The sequence below is a fragment of the Vulpes vulpes genome, chromosome 16 (genome assembly GCF_048418805.1).
Source record: "Vulpes vulpes isolate BD-2025 chromosome 16, VulVul3, whole genome shotgun sequence".
Taxonomy (NCBI): Eukaryota; Metazoa; Chordata; class Mammalia; order Carnivora; family Canidae; genus Vulpes; species Vulpes vulpes.
In genome coordinates, this window is record NC_132795.1 from 65,552,617 (window position 1) to 65,565,060 (window position 12,444).

Consider the following 12,444-nt stretch of genomic DNA (forward strand, 5'->3'; position numbering starts at 1 on the left):
ATTTCTTCAACAGAAAAATTGATGTAGGGAAGACACAAGCATTCAATATGTGGACCTTATTTGGATCTCAATTTAAAGGAAATTTAAATATCCAACAAGAGAAATGTGAGAACAGATGGAATATATGATGACATTAAATAATTATTGCTAATTTTTTGTGAGAGAATGGTGTTAGGGTTGGGAAGCTGGGGTACTTTGTATATAGAGTTGAAATGTCCAAAACAAAAGTCATTAAAATTGTAACCATTGCCCCAAATGTTTTGCTTAAGGTCACACAGATAATTTGTGAGGTTCAGGTTGAAACACTATGAATTAAGGCACAACAGACACAAGTCACTCCAAACATGAAAATTATTCTGCATATGCAAGCTTACTTTTTAAAAAGTCAGTTTCTTGATGTTCTCAGTAGTCAGAACTCATAATTTTCAGTCCCCATTGCCATGAAATTATTCTCTAAGTGTCCCTAATTTGCTTTGATATCTGGGAATGAAAGTTAGAATGAATCTTTTATTCAAGTACTTTCATCTTGGGCATCAAGATTGTCAGGTCACTCCCCTGAGCAACTTTGAACTCAGATGACTGGTGGAATGGTGGAGAATTTTAATGTTTTTCCTTAGCTTTTCCAGCTAGCCTGAATTGACCAGAAATCCCTTTGGGTATGTTGGGAATAGCTCGGTACAGTATTTCACTATAAAAGACTTTTTAATGGCATCCAGTGTACCTAAACTCTAACAAACCAAGAACCAAAATTGGATCAGCATGGAAGCCTCCTAATTCCCTCAGTGGTTTTGATGCAGAAGACACTAACCCCAAAAGTGGCATACTGCTTTAATGCTAAACAGCTTTCCCCCCAATATTCCTTAAATCAATAATTTTCCTTTTAGACTGTTGAAATGTTTTATCATTGATTGGTAGTTTCACAGTCCATAAAAATCATTAATTCAGCAAGAAAAAAAATTAGAAATAATTGTGGAAGCTATGTCAATGCTTATCTATATGACAGGCAGTTAGATTTTCTTAGTTACTTCTTAAAATTATAGGGATATTACTATCTGCTAGAGGTTTCACTGGGTCTTCATTATGAGAGACTTAGAAATTGATATAAGAGTCTGTCTATCATCTGCATTTGTTGGATACAATGATAGATTATATGCACACTATATTTGGGTTTTATTCTCCAGCAGCCTCAGCTAATTGCCTCTGCTGTTCTCAAAAAGCATTCCCATTCGTGTTATAGGTAGATATTTGGAACAAGTATGACACTCTCTAAACAGCCTTCCTATCTCTTCTTCTTTTTTTTTTTTTTCTTCCTATCTCTTCTGAGCATGCAGGGTCATATAAAAAGAAACACAACTGTCAACATTTCCCCGTGGCACCTTGGAGAAGCTCCTCAGTTCTCCTTTCTATTTGTCTTCCAGAACCAGCTCACCTGCTTGCCTCAGTCTGTGGTAAGAGCTTCCCTTAGGGCACAGTTGTGCCCCTCTGTCAAGTGCTATTTTGGCAGGCAGTTCTGGGCTAGAGTTTCAGTTCTCAGCTCTACCATTGGATGGTTCTCACCTTTGCTCTCCTCACACCAGGTCTGTGGGCTCCATGTCTCAGAGCAGGGGAGAGGCTTTGCACCACTGTCCTGTCCAGCCTCCCAGTAGTCTGCCTCCAGCCAGGACAACAGCCTATGATACTAGGGGGAATCATGTAAACAGCATATCTTTAAGAATGTTGACTCAATGAAAAAGCTTATTTCTGATGGGAAGTTCTACAGTTCACCAGCTCTCATTCCATTCTTATGTTCATTTCATTATTGAAAGCAAAGCCGACCTCAGGTAGGAATATACACCCATCTTCCCTCTACAGAGTTCAGAAGTAACAGAGAAAACAACAATAGCAAAATCTTGAAACAAATGAAAAAAAGTGTCTCTTTTTTCCCTCATCGGATGTCCTGACATAGCACCTCAGGTCAAAATGATTGAGTGACTTTCTTCTCTGCAAAAAGCCTTTATTCTAATATTCTAAAATTTGTCATTGATGCATCTAAGCTTAGGGCTTTTTCATTCTATCTGATACATGGTAGGTTCTTATGATTTGAAGAGTAGGACTACTTTCAACTACATAAAAATTTCGTATTAAGCTTTTGGAAATAATGTTTCCCTTCTTTTTGCTGTTCTCTTTCTAGAAATCCTATCAGACACTTAATCTTCAGTGTTGATCCTCTGCATCTTATCTGTCTTCTCAAATTTTGTACCTCCTTGTCTTTTGGATTGGGAGACTTCTCTAAATTTACCTTCCAGGCTTCTACCTAATTTGGTTGTTTGCACCATCATGTATTTACGTTCTAGAAGCTCTTTCCTGTTCATTTCTTCTATAGCATCCAGTTCTTGTAGAATGGTTGTAATGTCTTTAGGACTTTTCCTCATTTACTAATCATTTCCTTAAAGTCTTACTCGTTCTCTGCTTTTCTCTTTCTGTTTGCTCTTCTCTCATTTTACAGACCTGCTGCATATGTCCGGTGATCCATGGTTGTCTGGGGAATATAATAGGAAGACTAGTGGAAGGTCCTAGGGGTGATCAAAGTTCCTGACCAGCAGGCTTTACTCAGATGACCAGACACTACTAGGCTTAGGACCACAAGCTCCAAGGTGCAAAATATTTAATGCCTTATTTCAGAATACCAGTCTGTAGAGAAGCTGGACTAACTCTCCCCAAAGAGTGAGTCTATTTTTTTTATAAAAAAAGATTATCTGGATCTTTCATTTTTCCTTTGCTTTGCTTGGAAGATGGATGCCTAACTGTTGGATATAGAGACTGAAGTGGTGTAGGGACTCCAGTTGGGAGACATTCTCTATGAGAGACCTTCCATTAATCTCTTTGTTTCAGGTTCAGCCCTCCATCTGCCTCCAGTATGGTGGGCTTCTGCGGGCAAATGTTAAGGCTGTTGATTTCACTCTTGTTCATTTGCAGCATGGTTAGGAAGTACATGCATGTTGCTACTACACAGGTAGGCTTTCAACATTTTCAAATGTCTTCCAAAAGTTTACAATACGATTTAGTTTTAAACAAAAATATTTTGGATATACAGGATGGCATGAAAACATAGCAGGATGTATATTCAATATTGGTGAAGCAAATATCCACCCTAAAGTAGTATGTACATTTCCAGTTAGTTTGAAAAGCAACCTCCAAATGCTTTATGGACCCAAGGGGAGAACAATTTCCAAATTCATGAAGGGCCTACATTTTGTGGCTGTGACACATGCATGCGGATTGTGAAGGACATGTTCAGCAATGCATCTGAAGCCACAAGAAATGGTGAAATCCCTCAATGTGGACAAAGGAGATTTCAAAGGGAAAAGAAGCAGGTTGAAGACCAGTGGACTAGTCAAGACTATTGTTAATTATTGTGTTATGGCTTTTTAGGCAACGTGATTTTCTATTTATGATGTTATAATACTCACTTTACAATGTTGTTTTCTCCGTGGAAAGAATCATAGGAGTGGGGAGAGAAAATGGAATGAAAAGAAATCAGAGAGGGAGACAAACAATGAGAGACTTTTAACTATAGGAAACAAACTGAGGGTTGCTGTAGGGGAGGTGAGGAGGTAATTGGGGGACAGGTATTTAGGAGGGCATGTGATGTGATGAGCACTGGGTGTTATATGCAGCTGGTGAATAACTGAACTCTACATCTGAAACTAATGATACTAGAGACTAATTGAATGTAACTGAATGTGAATTTTTTTAAAAGAAAGAAAATAAATAAAATAAAATGTTTCCTTTTCTGGTTTCCTCTCATCTTCCTGAACTATAATAGTTAAAGTGCTCAAGTCTTACCTTTAGATGCTTCTCTTTTTCCATTTACACCTATGCACTAAGGGATTTCCCAGAATCATTGCTTTTAACACGATCATTCCTAAATGCTATTGTTTCCACACCTAGGTCACCTCCTGACTGTTACGGGGGATAGGTGGCTATAGATGGCCAGGCATCCCCTGTGCAAGGAGGCGGGCATTATGGCATCATCCCTTCTCCAGAGCCCCACTTGGGATCATACTAAGGCTAGATGTCTGTTGAACCCACATCTTTGCCTGGATTCTTCCCTTCTCCTGTCTTGTTTCTCTCACTTTCTAGAAGTCTTCCTTGAGAGCTTCACCTGAATAAATCACTGATGCCAGAATCTCCTCTTCAGGCTCTGCTTGTAAGGAACCTGACTTAAGATACTACCTATACACTCAGACCTCAAATTTATATTCCCTGCCTGGACTTCTTTCTTATATCCTTATCAACATGTTCAGTTGGAACGTCTCACAGTGAAAGTCTGTGGCAGCTCCTGGTTGCTCCTGCTTTGCTAAAACTTTTCCTCCTGGAGCTTTCCCCATCCCCCTGCATGGGAGCCCACTGTGTCATTTGCTTGGTCTAAAAACCTTAGAATCATTGATTTTCACCTCCTCTCACATATCAACCATCAGCAAACTCTGCCTGCTTCTCCTCAGTGGACCATCCACTCAATGGACAGTGTACCTCTCACCATGGCCACCACCACCATCTGATCCACGCTATCATCATCTCTTGCCTGGATCACTGTAGTGGTCTCCTAATTTTACTTCCTGCTTCTACCCTTGACCCTCTTCATTTTATTCTCAATAAAACAGAGAAAGTCTGTTAAAATATGTCTGGTCATGGCACCCTTCAGACAGAACCCCCAAAGACATCCAACTTTGGCATCTGCTGTGGGCCCTAAGTATCCCTGCCTATCTTTGCTTGCTGTGCAAACCACAGGTCTTCTCCCTCCCCTGACAGAAAAATTAGTGTCTGTAGCCAGCCATATAGACCACTACATAGGTCAAGGAGATCACATGTGACTACTGAGAAAAGCCCCCTTTGCATGAGGAGACTAACATGTCTGTTCTTCCTTAGGGTGTTTGCTGCTTGTTCAGAAAGTTCTGGACTCTTGGCTCTGGTTCTTCTCCTATAACACAACACTGCAGATGCAGATACCCATAATGGGCCCTTGTGTCTCTCCTGTGGGGCTAAAGGGGTACAGAGAACTGGACGCAAACCAATATGAAGCCCTGGCTATTGCTTTGCAGTGTTTGTTTGTGGCCCAAGAGTCTCATGCCTTTCACCTTCATCCATGAAAGCTTGCAAAAAGGGCAACGTTTCACACCTACACAGTTCTTGACACCCATCGCATTCCATGTAAAAGCTGTGACCTGCTAGGGCCTCCACCACACTCTCTGATCCCAACTCCCAGTCCCCACCCCCTAGCCATGCTCAGCCAGTCCCAGGGCCTCCTACTGTCCCTTGGCACATGTGCAGCACTCTCCTGCCTCAGGACGTTTGCAGCTTTTTTTTCTAATTGTAGCCCCTTCTCCCAACCTTCCACATGGCAGTCTACCTCGCTTCTTCTCAGCTTTCCAAAAGTACCACCTCCCGTGAGGGCTGCCCACACACCCGTTTTAGGTTTTTGAGACACCACAGCTTCTGCTTCTCTGTCTCCAATCCTTCTTCATCACAACTCCATCTTCTCCAGCTATTTTCTTGCTATACCTCCCCTCCCATCCCCAGACAGCATGCCAGTGTTCAAAGGGAAGTGCTTATCTATTCAATTTGAAGAGTCTACCATGTGCAAAGTTCTGAGCTGAGCAAATGAAGGCCATGATGAATATCCTACACATCCATTAGGACTGCTAAAATTAAAAATAGTGAAAATACCAAATGTTGGGGATGATGGGGAAAAACTGGATGTCTCATACTTTGCTGGTGAGAATGTCAAGTGGTTCAGCAACAGTAGGAGATAGTTTGACAGCTTCTTTAAAAACCAAACATACATTTACTATGCAACTCAGCAGTCACATTCCCTGACACTTATGCTGGAGAATTGAAAACATGTGCCCCCACAAAACCCTCATGAGAATGTTTGCAGCAGTTTTATTGTTAGTAGCCATAAACTGGAAAAAACAAGAATGTCTTGCGATAAGTGAATGCTTAAATTAAGCATTGCAGTACGTTCATATCATGCACCTCAACAATAAAAAGAAATCTTTGATATGTACAACAACTTAAATGGATCTCAAGGATAATACACTGAGTGAAAAAAGCCAATACCAAAGGTTGCATACCCTGGTTCCATTTTTATTACATTCTTGAAATCAAAATTATAAAGATGGAGAATGGATTAGTGGTTGACTGGGTCAAGAATGATAAAGCCAGGGACCATGTAGGAACCACATGGGTAACATGATAGAGTCTTGTGGTGACGGAATAGTTCTTGTGTCTTCAATGTGATAATTACATGAAACTATATATGTGATAAAAAGAGGCAGAACTCTTGGGAATTTGGGTGAGGGGTACATAGGACATCTCTGTACTATCTTTGAAACTTCCTGTCACTCTATGATTATTTAAAACTAAAGTCTTCAAAAAGTAAAACAGTCAAATAAATAATGAGAATATAAAGTATGCATATTAAATACTCCTTGATATGGAGTGTGGGAAAGAATAGCATGGTGACTTCAGGCACTGCATTGCCTGCATGTTAGCTTTGCTGGAGTCAAAACTTGTGTGGAACTGCTGAGTTTTTTATTACACTATAATTGAGTTTTACTTTCTTTTTTCATACTTATACATTAATAAGAATAACTGCTGGCAAAATAATTAATGGATTGACTTTAGTTACATTAATGGAACCCATTAAATGCTCTCAGTAATCAACTGATACACACACACACAGGCACAGACACACACACACACATTTACAATAATTTTGCTTGCAATGCTTAAGCCACCACTATTTGTTTGACAATTTAATTTTGCACTTCAGCCTTTCAAGAGCCTGACCATTTGAATATTTTGTTTATTAAATTACAAAGTAGAAGAACAGACATACAATGTGTCATATGATTGATTTTATGATCATTTATTAAAGGAAATTTACCAGAACAAAGTTCCTCCTAACCAAGTAGTGGACTTTAATGTGTTAAATCTATTTTATGCAATTTTTCTAATTTCTTTTTTAGGTAGTAAATAGTCATTGAGGACTACTAATATATAATACATTCTCATAGCCTCTTTCTGTATTAGTTCTTAGAAAGTTTACCTAAGTAGGGAAAAAAAAAAGAAAAAGAAAACCTTTTTAAGTAGAATCCAAACCAGTCCTATCTAATAGAACTTCCTATGATAGAAATGCTTGTTATCTATGTTATCTAATACATTAGTTATATGTGGCATGTGCTTGAAATGCTTTAATAATTTAATTTTAATAGATTTAAATTTTAAATTAAAATTTAAAAAGTTATTTGTGGGTGGCGCAGTCTGTTAAGCATCTGCTTTCGACTCATGTCATGATCTCGGAGTCTCAAGATGGAGCCCCACACTGGGTTCCCTGCTCAGTGAGGAGTTGGTTGCTCCCTCTGCCCCTCACCCATGCTCTCTCTCTCAAATAAATAAATAAATAAATAAAATCTTTTTAAAAAATTTAAAAAATAAAATTATGTTTGGCTAATGGCTACCATACTGGACAACGTAGCTCAAGATATTATCAAAGAGGTTTGGGATATTCATCAGTAAAATTGGGGCTACCTTTCTTCTATGAGTCCATAGAGAGGAAATTGACAGGACCATTAGCGTTCATTAGTATAAACAAAGAACCTGAGTCAAACACCTTCCAGCTGCTATTCCTCTGACCTTCCTCCATGCTGGCAGAAGCAACCTCCTTCAGCAGCAGTTGAATATGTCAGCTCCAACCATTCCAGCCTCCCTTGCAGTTGGAACAGTTCTGGCCAATGGCACATGAAAGAGTCTCAGAATTGATTTCTGAACAGAAATTTCACAGAGGAAAACATAGACATGGTCAACAAGCACATGAGAAAATGCTCCACATCACTTGCTATCAGGGAAATACAAATCAAAACCACAATGAGATACCACCTCACACCAGTGAGAATGGGGAAAATTAACAAGGCAGGAAACCACAAATGTTGGAGAGGATGTGGAGAAAAGGGAACCCTCTTGCACTGTTGGTGGGAATGTGAACTGGTCAGCCACTCTGGAAAACTGTGTGGAGGTTCCTCAAAGAGTTAAAAATAGATCTGCCCTGTGACCCAGCAATTGCACTGCTGGGGATTTACCCCAAAGATACAGACGCAGTGAAACACCGGGACACCTGCACCCCAATGTTTATAGCAGCAATGTCCACAATAGCCAAACTGTGGAAGGAGCCTCGGTGTCCATCGAAAGATGAATGGATAAAGAAGATGTGGTTTATGTATACAATGGAATATTACTCAGCCATTAGAAATGACAAATACCCACCATTTGCTTCAACGTGGATGGAACTAGAGGGTATTATGCTGAGTGAAGTAAATCAAGGAGAAGGACAAACATTATATGGTCTCATTTATTCGGGGAATATAAAAAATAGTGAAAGGGAATAAAGGGGAAAGGTGAGAAAATGAGTGAAAATATCAGTGAGGGAGACAGAACATGAGAGACTCCTAACTCTGGGAAACGAACAAGGGGTAGTGGAAAGGGAGGTGGGTGAGGGGATGGGGTGACTGGGTGACAGGCACTGAGGGGAGCACTTGATGGGATGAGCACTGGGTGATATGCTATATGTTGACAAACTGAACTCCAATAAAAAAATAAAATAAAATAAAATGATGATATTGGAAACAAAACAAACAAAAAAACAATTGATTTCTGAGACACTGTCTTCTTCCCTGATAAACGAAAGAAAGAAAAAGAACAAGAGCCAAACCAATAGTGAAGTGAAAACTTTTTCCCTCTCTTTGGTACTAGGAGCCACTGTAGCCTTTTTGTGGCTGGTAGCCATCTTGTGACCATGTGCTACTAGTGAAAAGAAAGAAGCTTACAGCTGAATTCAATCTTGGTTCCACCAATCTATGGATTCCTAACTTTGTGAGAAAAACAAATTTCTATTGTTTCATCAGTGTCCTGTTGTTTGCATCCTCAGTTTTCAAACTGAGTGAGATCCCTAAAACTCCTGATGGTAGGGAAGTGGCATAATTTCATAGCACTATGAGAAAATGGGTAAACATGGGAGCAGAGAGATCAGTGGGGGACAGAGGTAATATGGAACATGCTTTAAAGAAAGACCAACAGCCTTCCAACTATTCCAGAGGGGGCTTTGGGATGGGGCCTGGCACAGTGCTACACTGGGGTGGGAGAGTAGGATGCTAATGAAAATCTCAAAGTGGAACCAGCAGAAAGAGGGTGAGGAGATAAAGGACTGGGAATAAAAGCAAAGGTCAGATCACAGGGGATCTGGAGGGACATACTGAGGATTTTAGGCTTGTTTCTAAGACCCACAGGAAGCCACTGTAAGTGTAAATGAAAGACACAACTGTATTGACACGTTTGAGAGGACCAGTCAGGCTGCAGGTAGAGAGCAGTTTGCAGAGAGCACATCCCAGCAGGAGGCCGTGATGTCAATAGTGTCTCGATGCCAACATGGATCACTTCAAATTAGAGAGGTTTGGTCAGACATGTCACTGTCCAAATACATGACATGTAGGGGAATTACCAAGTTAATTCTAGCAATTACTATCAGGCAGCAAAATACACCATATCCTCCTTCAAAACCAAGAGACTCAGGAACAAGGTGAGATAACTTGCCGAGTATCTAAATCTATTAAGGCAATGATTAAAGAGGTGTGGTGTCAGCTCAGAGATGGAAAAAATAGATCAACAGCACACAGAAATACACTCACCATATCTGGGCACTTGGTAGACCACGGGTGGCATTGCGGATCACTGGCGAGAGGAAGCACACTTCAGTAAACGGTGCTGGTGTAACTGGTAGGACACGTGGGAAGAAGGCAGTCAGATCCAAAACTCACAGCAATTACAAAACCCGATTCCATGTGGACCAAGGATTAAATGCATAAAGCAGAAGTGTGAAACTTCTAGCACAGGAAACAGAATAATGTTTTTAGAAAAATATAAGAATTATTTAAACAAAGCTCAAAAGGATTGACAAATCTCTCCTCAAATTAAAAACTGCTCTTGTTGAAAGGACCTTATAAAAATGTGCAAAGTAAGCTCTTTCTGACACACATAACTGGAGAATGATTAGTGTCCAGCAGTTATAATGATCTCCTAAAAATCAATAAGGAAGGAAAAAGAAATCCAATAGAAAAATGGACAAAATACATCAGCAGGTACTTCACCCAAAAGTATCATCAGTGGTGAAAAATATGAAAAGATGCTTAACCTTACTAATAGTCTGGAAGTAGAAATTAAAGCCAAAGGATAGGTAATTTTACTTCTAGCGGGTTCGGCAAGGACACAGCATTGAAGCCTTCATACAGTGCTGATGCCCAAAGTAAAGCATTACACTGTAAAGCTGTGTTTCTCCTACACCTATCCCAAGGGACCCCTGCACGGCTGCCAAAGGTTTCACATACAGGAATGTTCATAGCAAAATTAATTGTAATAGCAAAAAACTGCAAATAGTGTAAATATCCCTGGACAGGAGAATAAAATTGTGGTGTAGTCATAAACTGGAATTCTGTACAGAAGAATATATTTCAGGGACAGTAAATCACGTATAGCCATACACATTGTTAGACGGACCTCAAACCATAAAGCTGAATACAAAATGCAAGACACAAAGGAAATATGCAGAATCACATCACTAATATAGAGTTGAAATACACTCAAAAGTTAGGAATATATTGCTTAGCAATGCATACATCTCAGGTAAAACTAAGGAAAATCAGAGATATGATAAAACCACATTCAACACGGTGGTTGCCATGGCAGAGGAGCGCTGTGGTTGAAGGGAGCATCTCAGGCTGTAGGAGCATAATCTATTTCTCACACTGGGTAGTGGACAAGTATATAGGTATTAATTTTCAGGGTTTTTAAAAATATTTATTTATTTATTTATTTATTTATTTATTTATTTTTAAAGATCTTATTTATTTATTCATGAGAGACACAGAGAGAGGCAGAGACACAGGCAGAGGGAGAAAGAGGGAGAAGCAGGCTCCCTGCAAGGATCCCCATGTGGAACTCAATCCCAGGACCTTGGGATCATGCCCTGAGCCAAAGGCAGACACTCAACCACTGAGCCACCCAGGCGTCCCAGTTTTCAGTTTTTAAACTTCATTTAATTATATGTGGATATGCAAGAAATATCTCATAGCAAAAACAAAATTATAAATAAAAGACTCCCAGGTTTTTTCTCTGAGGGACTAGATGGTGTTGACTTCGACAATAGCATCCTGACCACCAAATCCTGTGGATACATTGGTGGTTGACAATGCAGCTGTTTCCTTAAGGACAAATCTTTTTAGTCCTAGGAATAGTCACTGACAGACTGGCTACACACCAGAAACCTTGTTTTATTTGGGTCAGATACATTCTCTAACTCTACATTTATTACCATCACTGATTTTCTTGGAAAATGGTGATTTCATGGCACACACTCTGAGAAGCATTCCTCCTCTTTTCAATTTCAAGATGAATTACATGTCTCTTGTACACAGGTTTGGTAGGTTTGAATGTAACATTATGAATGTGAGAACAGTCAACAGAGCAATATCTACAGATGGGAAAGAGACAGAAAATGCTATGCTTTGTCAGGTGCAGACTTCGGAAGCAAAGGTAACATAGGTGAAAGGTTTTGTATTAAAAACATAATATCGGTTGGTTTTCTTATAAAAATTCTATTTATTTATTTATTTATTTATTTATTTAGGAGCGGGGAGAAGCAGCCTCTGCACTGAGCGCAGAGCCTGATAGGGGGCTCGATCTCACGACCCTGAGGTCATGACCTGAGCCAAAATCGAGAGTTGAACACAACCAACTGAGCCACCCAGGTGCCCCCATAATCTTGGTTGTTTTACATGAGCAAGGAAATTTACTTAACCAGATAGTCTTCCTGAATAGTTGTATTTGTATCTGAACTGATTTATCAAATGAATTAAACTTTGGAAGGACCAGGCACAAAGTAAATTTCTTTTCTAAGCAGCACTACATTTCTTCCATCCTATGTGAAATCTTGCATCCCTAGACATGATGTTAACTTGGTAGATGCTGTGGCTTTTCTGGTCATTCCCAAGTATTATAAGTAGTCTGATTTTTCAGGTGTTAAAAAATCCAAACCAATTCAACATTACAACTTTATCTCTTGTCCAGTTCAAAACCTACCCCCTGCCTAGCGCAGTCCTGCTTCGGGCAGGGAAGCCTTCAGTGAGGTGGGGGATTGGGCCACTACCCCCTGTCACGCTCCTCCCACGGTGCTGCGTAGGGCTCCTCTAAGGTTGAGGAATTGGAAGGGAGGGAGAGGCATGGCCCCAATGGAGTGGGACGGTTGTCACATGGCATTGGTGTCTCCTGGATGTGGCAGATGTACACTGATAATTTTTCTTTTGTGGAGTACTTCAGTGGATTCTTCAGAGACCCCCACCCCACTTCGTGGCATCA